General features: G+C 42.3%; 1 protein-coding gene across 6 annotated transcripts in view; it reads left to right on the forward strand.

Moving 5' to 3' along the window:
* The first annotated feature begins 11700 nt into the window (after positions 1-11700).
* USP33 (ubiquitin specific peptidase 33) overlaps positions 11701-17880 on the forward strand; it is a 65887-nt gene continuing 59707 nt past the window's right edge. For 2 of the 6 annotated variants that reach the window (XM_003308165.5, XM_009423752.5), the window contains exon 1: positions 11711-11947. The gene's annotated coding sequence lies outside the window, so the exon portion shown is untranslated. Of the gene's footprint in view, positions 11948-17880 lie in introns of all 6 variants that reach the window. The other 4 variants (XM_513509.8, XM_024346666.3, XM_063817090.1 and 1 more) reach the window with 4 other exon arrangements.

The raw sequence follows: 17880 nt of genomic DNA on the forward strand, positions 1-17880 counted from the left end.
GCTGGAGTGCAGTGGCGTGGTCTCGGCTCACTGCAAGCTCCTCCTCCCGGGTTCAGGCCATTCTCCTGCCTCAGCCTCCCGAGTAGCTGGGACTACAGGCGTCCGCCACCATGCCCAGCTAATTTTTTGTATTTTTAGTAGAGACGGGGTTTCACCATGTTAGCCAGGATGGTCTTGATCTCCTGATCTCGTGATCTGCCCCCCCTTGGCCTCCCAAAGTGCTGGGATTACAGGCATGAGCCACCGCATCTGGCCCTAATTTTTGTATTTTTAGTAGAGATGGGTTTCACTATGTTGGCCAGGCTGATCTCAAACTCCTGACCTCAAGTGATCTGCCCACCTCGGCCTCCCAAAGTGCTGGGATTACAGTCGTGAGCCACCATGCCCAGCACCAAAGTCAGATTTAATTGCACTCGTTGGGTATATCTGATATTTTATTTAGAATAGTTAGGGTCGGCCGGGCGCGGTGGTTCACACCTGTAATCCCAGCACTTTGGGAGGCCGAGGACGGGCGGATCACGAGGTCAGGAGAGCCAGACCATCCTGGCTAACACCGTGAAACCCCGTCTCTACTAAAAATACAAAAAATTAGTCAGGCGTGTTGACGGGCGCCTGTAGTCCCAGCTACTCGGGAGGCTGAGGCAGGAGAATGGCGTGAACCCGGGTCGCGGGGCTTGCAGTGAGCTGAGATCGCGCCACTGCATTCCAGCCTGGGCAACAGAGCGAGACTCCGTCTCGAAAAAAAAAACAAACTAAGAATAGTTAGGGTCACTGCTCATTCCATCTGAAACAATATGTGGCCAATGTACTTCATGAATGATTGATTAGTGGAAACAACATTTATCAAGTGACGACATTAAGCCTGAAGAAAGAAGTCTAGCACATTGAGGTTGTAAAAGCAATTATATCACCTAAGTAGATGAACACTTTTAGGTAATTTGTAGCTCCAATTACTTTTTCTACTAACTGCAAAAACTTGGCAGTCCCCAGAAATACCTCAGGGCCTCCTTTCAAATATATACAATGCTATAGGTCACATATTGGCCATTATAGCTTTAGTCTCATTACCCTCTGAAAGTATTTTACAGGACCCTTCTATGAGTCAGAACTAAGCTAACCAAGGCATCTAGAACTCAAAGTATGGTTTTAGATGCTAATTTAGAACATCTATTCAGAGTATAGTGGTATGTACATATCCAAATACTACAGATTCAGTTCCTCAAAACGTTAAATACAGAGTTATCATGTGGTCCAGCAGTTCTACTCCCAGGTAATATCCAAGAGAAATGAAACATACATTCATACCAAAACTTGTACATGAATATACATAGCAGCATTATTCTTTTTTTTTTTTTTTTTGAGACATAGTCTCACTCTGTCACCCAGGCTGGAGTGCAGTGGCACGATCTCGGCTCACTGCAACCTCTGTTTCCCAGGCCCAAGTGATTCTCCCATCTCAGCCTCACGAGTAGCTGGGATTACAGGCACCCGCCATCATGCCAGCTAATTTTTGAATTTTTAGTAGAGAGTGGGTTTCACCATGTTGGCCAGGCTGGTCTCAAACTCCTCGCCTCAAGTGATCCTCCAGCCTGGGCCTCCCAAAGTGCTGGGATTACAGGCGTGAGACACCGTGCCTTGCCTAGCAGCATTTTTCTTTTTCTTTTTTTTTTTTTGAGATGGAGTCTCACTCTGTTGCCCAGGCTGGAGAGCAGTGGTGCAATCTCGGCTCACTGCAAGCTCTGCCTCCCGGGTTCACGCCATTCTCCCGCGTCAGCCTTCCGAGTAGCTGGGACTACAGGCGCCTACCACCATGCCTGGCCAATTTTGTTTTTGTATTTTTAGTAGAGACAGATTTTCACCGTGTTAGCCAGGATGGTCTCTATCTCCTGACCTCATGATCCACCCGCCTCGGCCTCCCAAAGTGCTGGGATTACAGATGTGAGCCACCACGCCTGGCCTCAGCAGTATTCTTAATGGCCAAAACATAGAAACAACTCAAATGTCCATCAACTGATGAATGAATAAATAAAATGTGATATATTCATGTAATATTATTTGGTCATAAAAAGGAATGATGAACTGATAAATGTTATAACATGGACGAATCTTTAAAACATGTTAAGTAAAGAAGCCTGTCAGGTGGGGCACGGTGGCTCACGCCTGTAATCCCAGCACTTTGGGAGGTGGAGGTGGGCAGATCATTTGAGGTTAGAAGTTCGAGACCAGCCTGGTCAACATGGTGAAACCCCATCTCTACTAAAAATATAAAAATTAGTCGGGCATGGTGTTGTGCACCTGTAGTCCCAGCTACTTGGGAGGCTGAGGCAGGAGAATGGCTTGAACTCAGGAGGTGGAGGTTGCAGTGGCCAAGATTGCACCACTGCACTCCAGCCTGGACGACAGAGGGAGACTCTGTCTCAAAAAAAAAAAAAAAAAAAAAAGCCTGTTACAAAGACCATATATTGTATATGGTTCTCATTATATGCAACGTCCAGAATAGGCAAATCTATACAAAGAGGAAGCAGCATAGTGATTGCCTAGAGCTGGGAGAGTTGAGGGGAAATTAAAGTGACTGCAGAAGGATACAGGGTTTCTTTCGGGAATGGTGAAAATGTTCTAAATTTATTTATTTATTTTTTATTTTTATTGTTTATTTTTATTTATTTACTTACTTATTTTTGAGACGGAGTTTCCTTCTGTCACCTAGACTGTAGTGCAGTGATGTGATCTCAGCTCTCTGCAACCTCTGCCTCCTGGGCTCAAGCAATCCTCCCGCCTGAGCCTCTTGAGTAGCTGGGACTACAGGTACATGCCACCATGCCTGGCTAATTTTTGTATTTTTTGTACAGACAGGGTTTCTCCATGTTGGCCAGGCTGGTCTCGAACTCCTGACCTCAAGTTATCCTCCCGGTCTGACCCTTTTTCAAAGAGAGAGAGAGAGAGAGAGAGACACCTGTGTTCTATTGGAAGGTATTTACATCAAAATGTAAAATAACTAATAGACACCACAGAGATTTTTCAAGTAAGAGTTTAGGCAAATAAGTTTCTTCTAAAGTTACTTTAACATAAAGAACATAAAATTTAAATTAAACTACCGAGAAACAAGAGTTCATATTTTGCATTTCTAAAAAATCTTACGACTTCAAAACCCTAGAAAACCGTGTGTCATTTCTAAACTTATTTTTTAAAAGAGCTGCATCTGCTGTGTATACATTTAAATGATGGAAATTTTGAGAAGTACAAGAAAATTACTGCTTCTCTAAGTTAAAAAATGCATCTTGTAATTCTTTCATATTTTCCCATTCATTCGTCTTTTTCAGTAATAGGTTTATTGATTTGTTCATTTCTTACATTGTGCCTTGTGGTGTGCTGAAAGCTGGAAATACTAGAATGAGTAAGAAAAATTCCTGCCCACAGCTTGGTTCAGGAAATGGAAAAGTGAACAAATCACTGCTATGTGTAATAATGACATTACAGTGTATATGGTATATCAAGCAGCAGTAATAATCACTAAGGAACATGGTACAGAATGCAAGGAAAGGCCCACACAGCACAAAAAAGTCAGAAGAGGCTTGCCCTAGGACACGGGTGTCCATCCTTTTGGCTTCCCTGGGCCACACTGGAAGAAGAATGGCCTTGGGCCATACATAAAATATACTAACACTAACGATAGCTGATGAGCTAAAAAAAAAAAAAAAAAAAAAAAGTTCCGTGAAGGCCAGATGCAGTGGCTCACGCTTGTAATCCCAGCACTTTGGGAGGCTGAGGCGGGTGGATCACCTGAGGTCAGGAGTTAGAGACCAGCCTGGCCAATATGGTAAAATCCCGTCTCTACTAAAATATAAAAAAAATTAGCTGGGTGTGGTGGTGGGTGCCTGTAATCACAGTTACTCGGGAGGCTGAGGCAGGAGAATCGCTTGAACCCGGGAGGCAGAGGTTACAGTGAGCCGAGATCTCACCATTGCAGTCCAGCCTGGGCAACAAGAGTGAAACTCTGTCTCAAAAAAAAAAAAAAAAAAAAGTTCCGTGCATAATTTTCATGATATCCACCACTATGGATCAGCAAAAAAGTTGTTGCATTCAAAGGGTTGAACATGGCTGCCCCAGAAGGTGTCCCCTTAAAGGATGAATGGAATGGAGTTCACTTTTGAGAGAAAAGGCATTCCCTATATAAGTAAAGTTGCACTAAGTAGGAGAGGCACAAGCAAATGTTTTGCCTTTCAGAAAAACGAAATGTAAGTTAGAGTAGCTTGAGGACAGGGTGTTTGATTGGGCATAGCAAAATACTAGGTAGGTGGAGTAAATTTGGGTCAAACTAAGGCCATGAGGACCTAGGAAGCAAGCAAGGTGCCTAGGGCATACAGTTAGAAGTATTTGCTGGTTCCTGCAAATATAGGGTTCTTAGATATTGCATTCTGGCCAACTTATTTGCCTCATCCTAGGACCTTGGTGAGAAAAAAACTCTTTGGGAGCAGGGAAGAGTCATTGAAGACTTACATGACTAGATATAGGTTTTAGAAAGTTATGTTTAGAAGTATGGCATTGGACTAAAGGAGACTGAGAATAGAGTCGGAAAGACATGTGAGGAAGCTATTAAAATAACCCAGGTAAGAATTTAGAGGATCTGTACAGAGGAGCCCTCCTAGGCTCCATCTCCCATGCAGTCAATTAAAAGTCTGTTATTTTAGACTCCTAAGTAACTCTCATTACCATCTCCACTGCTAGGCCCTTATCTTCCCTTGTCTGGATTCTACAATAAGTAGCCTGTCTCTACTCTATTTCAGTCATTACCATCCAACTAATCCAATACGTAAATCTCATTGTGTTGCTTTCTTTCCCAAAGTTATTTGTATCCTTAGAAGAAAAACTACTTAGCAGACAAGGCCACTTATGATCTGCCTCTCTTGTCTAGTCTTTTCCCCTATCCCCTGCTCTCAATCTTTACTTAGCAATACTGACCCCTTGTAAGTTCCCAATTGCAGTATATTCTTTCTTGCTGATGTGCCTTTGCCTATTCTCCTCCCTCTGCCAAAAATGTCTCTCCTCCTCTGGAAGTGTACACTTGAAAACCATTGAGGTGTAGACTTTAAATGGATGAATTGTATGGTATGTGTATATATCTCAATAAAGCTGTTATTAAAAAAATTATTGCCATTTTTAAGATCAAGAAATTGAGGCTTGAAAAGATTGTGAAAATGGTAAAATCTGGAGATCTGAAGCTGGAAAATGACCTAGAGCATATTTTCACTGCATTGCCTCAGTAGTTATGAGAATGCTGTGCTACTCCAAAAAAGACCTGTGTTCAGCGAGGCACAGTGACTTACATCTATAATCCTAGCACTTCGGGAGTGCGAGGTGGGCCAAGTAAGAAATTTTTCTTGGCCTGTAAGCCAGTATTGGCTATCTATGATATTGTGTCTTCCATTCATCTACTTGATTGTCATGGAAGGTGCCCTGTTCTTCCATGACACTGACCCTCTGGCTGAATGCTCTTGGACAGGCACTGGACCCAGGTGAAGATAGTAAATCCCTTCTTTGGGATTTTTTTTTAAACCGGGAACTCTGCTTTTGGAGAAAACTATAAGATGGCAAATTAGAAAGTGAGTGATGGGCCAGGTACTGTGGCTCACACCTGTAATCCCAGCACTTTGGGACGCCATGGCAGGCAGACCACCTGAGCCCAGGAGTATGAAACCAACCTGCGCAACATGGCGAAAACCCATCTCTATAAAAAATACAAAAATTAGCCAGGCGTGGTGGAGTGCACTTGTAGTCCAAGCTTCTTGGGGGGCTGAGACGAGAAGATTGCTTGAACCCAGGAGGTCAAGGCTACAGTAAGCCATGATTGTGCCACTGCACTTCAGTTTGGGTGACACAGCGATACCCTACCTCAAAAAAAAAAAAAAAAAAAAAAAAAAAAAAAAAAAAGGGAGTGGTAAAGAGATTAGAAAGCCCTTGCAATGTTTGAGTCCCTGGTTCTAGCTATCATTCCTTGGATTCTATAAGCCAGTAAACCTCCTTTTTGCCAAAGTTAGGGCATCCAAATTCTGTATCCCAGTTCACCTATGGGCTTCAAGTGGCTTACAGGTATGCCAAGGCAGTGATCCCTGCTGGAAACCTCTAACAGCAAACATCCTTGTCTATTGATCCCAGTGTATTATAATTTTCTAAATGACCTGATCTGATAATCTAAGAAAACTCTGAGAAGCACTAGCCTAAACTAGAGCACCGATTCTCAACTGGGGGTGATTTTGCCCCTTGGGTGACTTTTGGCAATGTTTGGAGACATTTTTGTTTGTTATCACTGGAGGAGGTGCTACTGGGATCTAGTAGGTAAAGACTAAAGATGCTGCTAAATATCCTTCAGTGCACAGGAACCACCCTCCACAACAAAGAATTATTTAATCCAAAATGTCCGTGTCACGTCATTTTTTAGAAACTTTGAGCTAGGGTAACCTGAATCGTTACTCTAAGAGTGAATAGATGATAACAGATTCTTGGCAGAGACTTCAAATGTCAGTGCCAAATTACACATCTTAAGTTAAGATACCTCCATGATGGGTGGGGAAATAGGTGCTTCTGTCTCATTTCAAGCCAAGTCTGAGGGGCTTCAAGAGAACCATTTGGAAAAGATGAGATGTGCCCCTTGAATCTTACAGAGATGATATCTGGTAACTGATGTACATTTGAAAAGTTCTAAATCAAGAGACTGAGGCTGCCTCTGAGCAGAAGATGCATATAGGGGCTGGGTGTGGAGGCTCATGCCGGTAATCCCAGCACTTTGGGAGGCTGAGGCAGGCAGATCACTTGAGGTCAGGAATTCAAGACCAGCGTGGCCAACAATGATGAAACCCCGTCTCTGCTAAAAAAAAAAAAAATAATACAAAAATTAGCCGGGCATGGTAGTGCCTGCTTGTAGTCCCAGCTACTCAGGAGGCTGAGGCAGGAGAATCACTTGAACCCAGGAGGCAGAGGTTGCAGTGAGCCAGGATTGTGCCACTGCACTGCAGCGAGACTTTCACACACACACAAAATGCATATAGGGCTGATTGGGAACAGTTCACACTTCTGTGCAAGATACTTGTATGCTTTTTGTGGACTAAGTGAGAACCTCATGTAAGAGATTTGGACTGGGTCACCTTGAAAATGGCTGTCCAAAAGGACTGTCAGTTTGGGTGAGAGGATCCCTGGAAATCAGGGGACTAAGGACTAGGTCATAGGTGGCCATCCAGAAGATACATTGCTGAGCCAAGAGACTGTAGGTGAGGGTTCCAGTGATGGACTCCATGAGAGAAGGAGTCAGCTTCAGATCTCAGCCACTCCCAAAAGTCACTGACTGCTAAAACTGTGTCAGTCCAGAAAGATCCTTTCTGTTCTTGTCTTCTTCAACTGTGGAGGGGCACAAAACAAAAAGCCAATAAGCCAGGGAGAAGGGAGAACAAGGTAGAGGAAATGGCAGAGAATTTTTGATATTGCACTGGACAGGATTTTTTTCTCATACTAGGGGCAAAAGGCCATTTTTTTTTTATTACTAGAAAATTACTGGAGGACTTTTTTTTTTTTTTTTTTTCTGACAGAGAGGCTCTTGCTCTGTCACCAAGCTGGAGTACAGTGGCACGATTATAGCTCACTCACTGCAGTCTCAAACTCCTGGGCTCAAGGGATCCTCCTGCCTCAGCCTCTGGAGTAGCTGTACTACAGGCATGTGCCGTCATATCCTGGTATTATTTTTTAAAATTTTTTGTAGAGGCAGAATTTCACTTTGTTAACCAGGCTGGTCTCGAACTCCTGGGCTCAACTGATCCTCCCACCTTGGCTTTGAAAAGTGCTGAATTATAGGCATGAGCCAACACACCTGACCTGGTGCACTTTTAAATTATGTGACAGTGAGCGGAAAAGCAAAAATACTTTGCCTAAGATTTGTTTTAAAATATATTTTTCTTTTCTTTCTTTCTTTTTTTTGTTCTTGTTTTTGTTTTTTGAGAGACAGGGTCTCGCTCCTATTGCCCAGGCTGGAGTGGGGTGGCACAGTCATGGCTCATGACAGTCTTAATTTCCTGGGCTCAAGTGATTCTCTCACCTCACCCTCCATAGTAGCTGGGACTACAGGCATGATCCACCATGCCCGGCTAATTGTTGCAATTTTTTGTAGAGACAGGGTTTCGCCATGTTGCCCAGGCTGGTCTTGAACTCTGGTCTCAAGCAGCCGCAGCTTTCCAAAGTGTTGGGATTACAGGCATGAGCTACTGCGCCCGGCCCAGAAACATATTTTATTTTATTTTGAGACAGAGTTTTGCTCTTGTTGCCCAGGCTGGAATGCAGTGGTGCCATCTCAGCTCACTGCAACCTCCGCCTCCCGGGTTCAAGCGATTCTCCTGCCTCAGCCTCCCGAGTAGCTGGGATTATAGGTACCTGCACCACACCCAGCTAATTTTTGTATTTTTGATAGAGATGGGGTTTCATCATGTTGGCCAGGCTGGTCTTGAACTCCTGATCTCAGGTGATCCGCCCAACTCGGCCTTCCAAAGTGCTGGGATTACAGACGTGAGCCACTGGGCCCGGCCCAAAAACATATTTTAAAGCCCCAGCTTAAATCAGAGTTTCTCAATAGTGGCATTAATGATGTCTGGGACTCTCTTGTAATATCAATGCAAAGGAATGTTACTAATTCTTTCTCCCACTAATCCTCTTCAGAAATATTGCCAACTATCCACTCAGGGGACAAAACCACCCCCAGTTGAGTGCCAACAAGTTTTTGAGTCCTTCAATGCTAGGCTCTGGGAATATTGTGAATAAGATAAATACTCACTGCTCCCATTGAGGAGTTCAGGAGAGACAGGCAAAAAATTAAGTATACCAAAAAATTTAAGATAATTACAAATTATAATATATTCTCTAAAGGAAGCAAGCAGGATGCTGAAACGGGAAATAATGGGGTAAAGAGTTCTATGTTAAACAGAGAATATCTAGGTAGGAGTTAGCCAGGTGAAGGAAGGATAGAGGTTGGGAGTATCTGTAAAATTGTCTCTAAGGAAACAGCATTTACAAAGCTTTATTTAGTCTCAGGTACATAAGCACCAAAATGTATATTTTCTACATTGCTATTTTTTACTTGCCATTACTCAGTTACAAAAATGAGAAGGTATATGTTTTTGATATGACCATTCAATTGTCTTCCTCCCTCCCTGTTTGTATCTCTCCTTCTTTTCTTCTTTTTCTTCCTACTCTTCATTTCTTCTTTTTTCTCCCTTTCATTAGAAGAGACTTCAGTACCTGGCCTGATGCACAACTCTAAGTCATACTATTTACATTATATTCTCCATGAACGGCACCTCTAGAATTCTGTTCCAGAATCAGTGTGACTCAGCTGGGTGTCCACACACCCTCTAGAATTCTACTCCAGAATCAGTGACTCAGCTGGGTGTCCACACTTTGGAATGTATAATCTATTCTCTCAGGGGGAAGTTGATTGATTTATTTCCTAATGATAGTGTTCTTCCTTATAAGCCATTATAAGCCATCAGGAGATATTGTTTGAAGAAAAGTAAAAGATAAGCAATCTGGACTGTGGGATGAAAGGATAAACACCCAAGGGTGGGAGGCAGGAATTCACGGAAGTTAAAAGTGGGAGAGGTATTGCATTATATTCTATCAGAGTGAGTTTGTTTCGTGAGAACTTGTCCACTGCAAGGACTTCACTTGGTGTCCACCTGAGAAGTACTTGCCTACTATTATCTACGCACTAGTCTCAAACTCCCGATCTCAGGTGATCTGCCCTGCTGGGCCTCCCAAAGTGCTGGGATTACAGGCATGAGCCACCGCACCTGGTGATCTTGAACAGCCTTGTCAGTTGTCTTCCTTGCATTGACACTGCCCTAGAACTCCTCCAGGACAGGTAAGCCCAGAGAGAACCTTGGTTACTAAGCAGGATGGTGGTGGGACTTGGAGGCTGAATTGAATTTGCTAGGACACTGTAAGAACAGAATACCCCTGATACATTTTCAATAGAAGAATTTCTGGGGAAGTGACTTTTGTCTCTTTTTCTATTTGGTCGCCTGTTTTTTTAAAAATTGATTTCTGGAAATACATATGGAGTTGAGCCCCTTTTCAATTATATGTATTTCAAATAAATTCTATTTGCTGGCCTAACTTTTCTTCTCTCTCTGTCTCTCTTCTTTTTTTTTCTTCTGTAGATCTCCTCTGTGGACAGCTTTTTTTTTTTTTGAGACAGGGTCCTGCTCTGTTGCCCAGGCTGGAGTTCAGTGGCTCTATCTTGGCTCACTGCAACCTCTGCCTCCTGGGTTCAAGTAATTCTCCTGCCTCAGCCTCCTGAGTGGCTGGGATTACAGGCAGGCGCCACCACACCTGGCTAATTTTTGTATTTTTCGTAGAGATGGGGGTTTCACCATGTTTGTTAGGCTGGTCTTGAACTCCTGACCTCAGGTAATCCACCCGCCTTGGCCTCCCAAAATGCTGGGATTACAGGTGTGAGGCTCTGTGCCCGGCTGGAGACAACTTTTCATCTCCTAACGGTATCTTTTTTTTTTTTTCCCAGAGAATATCTCACTTTGTCACCCAGGCTGAAGTGCAGTGGCACAATCATGGCTCACTGCAACCTCAAACTCCTGGGCTCAAGTGATCCTCCACTCTTAGCCTCTTGAGTAGCTGGGACTACAGGTGCCCGTCACCATGCCTGGCAAATTTTTGTATTTTTAGTAGAAATGGGGTTTCGCCATGTTGCCCAGGCTAGTCTCGAACTTAAGTGATTCACCCGCCTCGGCCTCCCAAAGTGCTGGGATTACAGGCATGAACCATGGCGCCTGCCCGTGAAACTTCTATTCTGTGAAATTTCTATTCTCCTCAGTGAACCGAGGATAGGCGATCATTTGTGGTGCAAATTGAGGCCTGAGTGTCAATCCCTACATAGAATTTTGTATCATGGTTAATTTATTTCATTTTTACCATAAAAATAAGTAGAAGCTTTTATATTTTCTACCTATTCCAATGGAGACTGAGCATCTTGCGTGATACTTGGGTACATGCTCCCATTTTGGAGACCAAAAAGTCAGATGTCATGAGACAGATTGAAACTGGCAATTTTAACAATTTTTTATTAATATAAACTTTTTTATTCATAGATTTGAACCTCAATCGAGTGCATTTTAACAGTTACATAATTAGAAGGCAAGACTCCTTCAATGCTCCAGGCATTAAGCAGATACTAAGGTTTCAATAAATATTTATTTGATCCTCTTGATTTTAGCCTAAGGAGAAAATGGTGAGATAAATTTCTTCTTTGCATAGGTGGAAAAGGGAAACATAATTGCTTTCAGAGAATCTAGGTCCTAAGAAGTTGGGGGAAGAAAGATGAAAGGAGGAAATACAATGTTGAATTGGGATAAGTTAAGTCTAATATTTCTTTGCTCAAGTTTGGAAACCTGAGGCCCTTCAGTGGCCAGCCTTAATGCAGTTTTTGTAATGCATCGAGACAAGACCTTATAATGGTCGTAGTGTGTGACTGTGAAAGAGAAGGAGAAAACATGTGAAAAACGAAAAAAAAAAGCACACAGCCTCAAACTGCTGCACATACCCTGTACAGTTAGTTTGCAGTCAGAGCAGGGAGCCGGCCTGGGTCCCCGCACCTGGGCCTGGCTCCCGTGGCCCCGCCCCTGGGGCGGGCTCCCATCGAGGCTCCGCCCCCACCTCCCCTGACGCCGGAGACGCCTGCGGCGGCCCCGGAGACACCGGAAGGAGCCGCGGCTGCTGCGGGAAGTGGCCGGTTCAGGAGGCGGACACCCCGAGGGCAGCGCTGCGGGGCCGTTTTCCGGCCCTCCTGTCGCGACACTGCCCCTCTCTGAGAGCTGAGAAGGAAAAGAGGAGCTTGCGGAGGTGCGGCTGCAGGCCGTTGTTGGTCGAGCTGGCGGTTCCCGCGGGCCAGGCCGTGGAGGTGAGCGCGGCGCTGCTGGGAGGGGCGCGGGGCCCAAGGGCGTTTCGCTCGCGTCCGGGGTCCGGTCTCTGTTCTCGCTTCCGCCTGCTGGGGCTGCGGCCGCTGCAGCAGCCTCTTTTTCTTGGTCCTGGGTGGCGGCGGGTTCGCGGGCGGGAAGAAGGCCTTGGCCCCTGGTGCTCTGCGTTGCAGAGATAATCTAGTGGTCGCCCTGTCAACGGTCGGTGGAGGATGGGAACTGGTCGTTGATTTGAGGAAGGGTCCTCAGGGGTTCTTTCCTGGAAGCGGGAGGTGCAGGTGAGCCCGAGGGGGGGGCGCTCTGCTCCCTTCCTCGGTCTCCCCACTCAGGCTTGCCAGTCCCTCTCAGTGGGTGACTGAAAGCCCTGCAGCGCGCCGGCTCCTGGGTTCTGGTTTCGCTTTGCGGCGCTGTTGAGGGGGCCGGCCCCGTTATTTGTTGTTGTGAACGGAAAAACCGAGGTGTCATCGTCCCTGGAATTTTTCTTCGACCAATGTTTGATCTTGACTGAGAGGTTACCCCTTACCTTCTATCCATCTGCAACCTTTGTTTGGATGAAAGATCCATAGTGTGTGGTTTCCCAGACCTTTACTTATATTTCTCGTATACAAAACGCTCTTCATTTGAATATTTACAGGGTTTTACGTTGAGCTCTAGGACGATGAGATTTTCCTGGGTGTTTTGCGCTCAAGTACCGTTGGAGTTTACATTCTCATAGAATCAGTATTAGGCCTGGAAAATTGAGCCGGAGGGTGAAATTCTGGCAGGAGCATAGACTTAAATTGAGGGTGAATTTTACCGTAACGATCTCTAGGCCTTTTGCTTAATAACTATGTGGATGTAGAGAATTTTTAAGTTTAATCAGATTATTTTTCCTTTAAGAAAAACGTGTTACAAAAAGTAACGAGGCCGTCCTAGTTCCGTTTTTCATACTGTCTTATTTGGAAAGGTCTGACCAAGTCACATTATCGTCATAGGCTATTTGATTTGAGCATAATACAAATATTGTTAGTGAATTCGTACTATTATAAATAAGGGAGAAAATAGGAATCTTAAAGACAATGCTAGTTTTATGAAAAAATAATAGAAATAGTTACACAATGCTAGGAGCTTTGTATTATTTCATTACTTTGGCAGGATTGAAAGAAAGGTCAGGGCTGGGCGCGGTGGCTCACGCCTGTAATCCCAGCACTCTGGGAGGCCGAGGATCACGAGGTCAGGAGATCGAGACCATCCTGGGTAATACGGTGAAACCCCGTCTGTACTAAAAATTACAAAAAATTAGCCGGGCATGGTGGCAGGTGCCTGTAGTCCCAGCTACTTGGGAGGCTGAGGCAGGAGAATGGCGTGAATCCGGGAGGCAGAGCTTGCAGTGAGCCGAGATCATGCCACTGCACTCCAGCCTGGGCAGCAGAGCGAGACTCTGTCTCAAAAAAAAAAAAAAGACAGTACAAAAAATATTATTGGAATAAAATATTTGACCTGATATGTGCAAGAGGGATAGTCTACTTAAGATTGCTTCCTATTTATGATCTGGTTTATGGCCAGCTTTCACTTTTTTTCTGTCTTTTCTGAACTTTTTATAACTTAACAGTAAGCAAGTCTTTTTATATAACTGCAGTTTAATGACATTAGATTGTAGTAAATAGGTGATTTTAAATATTTGAAATTCAGAATTGAGATGATAATTCTTACATTTATGTAGTACTATTAGAATTTTCAGTGACCTTTCACTTACTCAGTCTTACTTGATCCTCATGCCAGTCCTCTGAGCTCCGAATGCCAAGAAATAAAGTCTTTCCCCATGACAGAAACATTTCAAGATTGTGTAAGGATCAGAATTTCGTAAAGCCTGAAATAATATTGCCAAAGCAGCTTTTGATACAGATTGGGAATTCAGATAGATTAAGATTGGAGCACTGTGAACTATAACATATGACAAGACTGTGGACTCTTCACAAGAAAATGAAGTACATAAAATGCTGAAAGATTTTTGGTGAGAAATGTGAAATGTAACCATTTCTAAAAAGGAAGGGAATAAGTAACAGCTCTATTTAGTGTAGTTTTTAAACTTTAAAAGTGTACATGTGTCTGCAGGAACATTTTGATAAGTGGGAAAACTCCAAAGAGTGTGAGATGAGTACAGTTGCTTTTAACTATCTATAAAAAGGCACGTGAATTATGTGCTATATTGTATACTGAGAACTAGTCTTTAAGAAACAATAGGTATATCAAAATAAATCATGCTGTCAAATGTTCAGAAGGTTAAGTTAGGTCAATATTTTGAGTCTACCAGGACAAGGCCCTTTGGAAAACAAAAAGAATGAAACGTGGTTTCTGCCTTCAAAGAACTTGTAGTCAAGTGAGGCAATTTTTTACACAACAGTAAATGCCTTATGAGTTTTTATAAAAGTTCTTTAGGAATTTAGGTGAGGTAGACATTACTTGTGATGGGGCTTGGTGAAGGTAGTATTTGAGATGAGTGAGCTTTGAAAGGTAAATATTGGAGGATATTTGTAATGTGAACAGATTAATGAGCTCCTTGAAGGGTACAACTTATATTTGAGAAAACATCGGTAGAACAATTTGGCTGATATTCATAGTTTATGTAAGTTAATAATAAGGAAGACAAATTATGAAAGACTTCACTGAAGGTGTTTGATCAGAAGAGGTATGTGATCCACATGAAAGGAAAATGAGCTGTAATTGTTAGAAGATTGAGACTGGAAGACTGCTGGGGTGGCTTTATGTTAAGCTAGATTGTGACCATTATTTTTGTAGCCCTTATGGTTTCTCTGAAGTGCATCTTGAACTTGGACCTGAGATGACATGGGTGCAGGTGAGATGCTGTAAAGCACAAGTGAGGAAGCAGGTAGAATCAGAGAAGGAGGAAAAAAGGTTAATAGTGGAAGGCCAACTGGAGGCTGCTTAAGCCTTTGGAGATTTTTGTATAACTGCTTCAGAGTTTTGTATAACTGCCCCAAATGAAGGGGAGCTGGGTGGTTTTCCATCTACAGTCAATCTTCACTGATAAAGATTGCCTTTATCTAAAAGGCTCCCAGAACTTCCCAGGTACACTGGTTAGGTAGGGCTTGGCAAGCTCCTGAGGTGCTGGAGAGCTGAGGAGAGAAGTAGTTGAGATGGGAAGTTGTCAGTGTGTTAACTGTCCATACCAGCTACAAGTAAACATTGAAGTGAGCTCAAAGGAGATGGTCCAGGTATCAACTCTGTGTCTTAACAGGCATTCTCATTGAATAATCCAGATGTGAAATAAAAGCCTCAATTTAGATAGAGACCTAGAAGAAATGTGAGATGAAATGTGGTTAAAAAAAAAAATGCCGAATTTAGAAACTGATAGAAAGTAAGGAGGGGAGCCAGGTGCTGTGGCTTGAGCCTGTAGTCTCAGTCACTTGGGAGGCTGAAACAGGAGATTTGCTTGAGCCCGGAACTTCAAGTCCAACCTGGGCAATATAGAGAGCCTCCCATTTCAAAAAAAGTAAATGAAAAAAGTAAGGAGGGATCTAAGATGGTACTGAGGTTTAAAAGTTAGTTAACTTGTGAAAAAGAAGGGTTGACAGAAGGACACTGACTTTCAAATTAGTTTTTTAAGGAAAGTGAAAGAATTGCATAGTATTCAGGAGAGTGAAGATAAGAGTGTTGATGACCAGTCATTCAAAAGGAAAGCAGGGTGGAGACTTGAACAATGCTGCCATCCCCACAAACTTATAATGTCTGGCCCATGCTGGATTATAAGCATTTGTTAAATTAATTTCTATTCCCCAGGGCTTATCACAGTCCTGAAATACAGTAATGTGGTGAAACTATAGGGCTGGATGTGACCTAAAATAAGACCATTTCCCACAGGTTTTAACTTTTATAAAATCCTAGAAGAGGAATTTCTTATATATTTTACTTTTTTGAGAAAGGGTCTCACTCTTGCCCAGCCTGGCGTGCAGTGGTGCGATCTTGGCTCACTGCAACCTCCACCTCCTGTGTTCAAGCAGTTCTCACCACTCAGCCTCTGGAGTAGCTGAGATTACAGGCGCACGCCACCATACCCAACTAATTTTTGTATTTTTTGGTAGAGATGGGGGTTTCACCATGTTGGCCAGGCTGGTCTCAAACTCCTGACCTCAAGTGACCCTCCCACCTTGGATTCCCAAAGTGCTGGGATTACAGGCATGAGCTGCCATGTCTGGCCGGAATTTCTTATATTTTTTATGGAAGCATTATTGTGTTTAGATGAATCAGTTTTGATTAGTTTTAAAATCAATATTATAGTCTGGTAAACAATAAAAGAATTGATAATTTTTCTTATGGTGGTTCTCGTTTGAATATGGTGATAGCATTTGTTTTCTCATATTCTTTATTTCTTTTTTCTTTTTGCTAACAAGCTGAACTGAAGATTTAGGTTTTTCCATGTTTCTATGTGGTTTACATGAATATTTTTAATGACTGTTCCATAATGCCAGTATATTAACTCTTCATCTTGCTCAAAAGTGAGACTTAGAGTGAAAATTATCATCAGCTTATTTGAGACTCTGTTAGAACTCTGTCATATTCATTAATTCATTTCTATTTCCTCTCTCTTCCAATATTTCTCAAAATTATTTCAACGAGATAAGGCTAGAATTGACCATATTTTGCCATTCATTATTGGACAGATTTTTAAAAATCTTTATAGGAAATGCTAATTAATATTTACAAATCTCATTTAGAGGATGTTATTTGGAATGAAGATTGCCAGATTGGAGCTATACTTTGGTATTATTAATAGTGGTAATGTTAAGAATAGATTCTAGAACACATAGGTTGTAGCCAGAGAACTCAGTTAGGAGACTGCGTATTTCTTTTAATAGCCTTAAGGCTCTCATTAATTAGACTCTTAAGGATCAATGAGACAGATTTTCTAGTAAAAGAGAAATAAAAAGATTAGCACTACATTTCTTTTTCTGTGTTGTGGTTTTGAATGAAAATTAAGAATGATTAGGTAAGTATTATAGGACTTTGTGAGATCTTCAAATCCTCACAGAGGTTTGAATGATTTTATTCTCAGAATATTTGTTTAAAGGGAAAGAAACAGTTATTTAAAATGCTTGTCAGCTGATTTCTTTCGTGAAAAGTCTCCCTGAACACTTACTATGGATTGAGAATAAAATAAACTTTTCTGCTTGTTGTTGCACTCTTCATTGATAACTTCCTTCCATTCATCAGTTTTTTTGGCTTGCTTTTATTGGGTAGCAATTTTTTTCCATGATAAATATGGAAAGATAAGCCATAAGCTTATTACTTCATTGTATTTTTGCTAAAGTGTAATATTTCATATGGTACTGCTGGACTAGTACTCGTGGAACCATAGTCTAGATTGAAACTGTTGAAAGACAAATCAATTTTTTTATAATCACAGAATCTTAATTCAATTCTGAGTTTTTAGTGCAAAGTGCTTGCTGTCCTTTGAAGCACCTCTGACAGTTACCCAACCTCTGTGTAACAATTATGGGGAACATGCTCCTTCCATGAAAGTTCATCTGTATTTGAACCGAAGTCTTCACCGTTGATTGAATATGCTGTTCTGACTTTCTCAAGTTGCACAGAAAAGAAAGGATCCCTTTGGTCATCGTGTTCAATTGGAACATGTGTATCAAGTCCTGGCATCTTTTGCCTTCTGCTGTTTAAACATCCATGCTTTCAGTTCGTAATGGTTGACATTTACTGAGTACTTACTATATCACCCTCTTCTAAGTATTTTATATATACTAATATATAATATGTAATTATATATTAACGTATTATGTGTAATTATATAATTAGTTTAAAATATTATATATTAATCTTCTCCAAAACTCTAGAAAGTAGATATTTGTAATTAGATCAGTGTTTTAGATGAGGGAGCTAAGGCAAAGAGAAGAAACTTATCACT

This window comes from Pan troglodytes, chromosome 1 (genome assembly GCF_028858775.2).
Source record: "Pan troglodytes isolate AG18354 chromosome 1, NHGRI_mPanTro3-v2.0_pri, whole genome shotgun sequence".
Lineage (NCBI taxonomy): Eukaryota > Metazoa > Chordata > Mammalia > Primates > Hominidae > Pan > Pan troglodytes.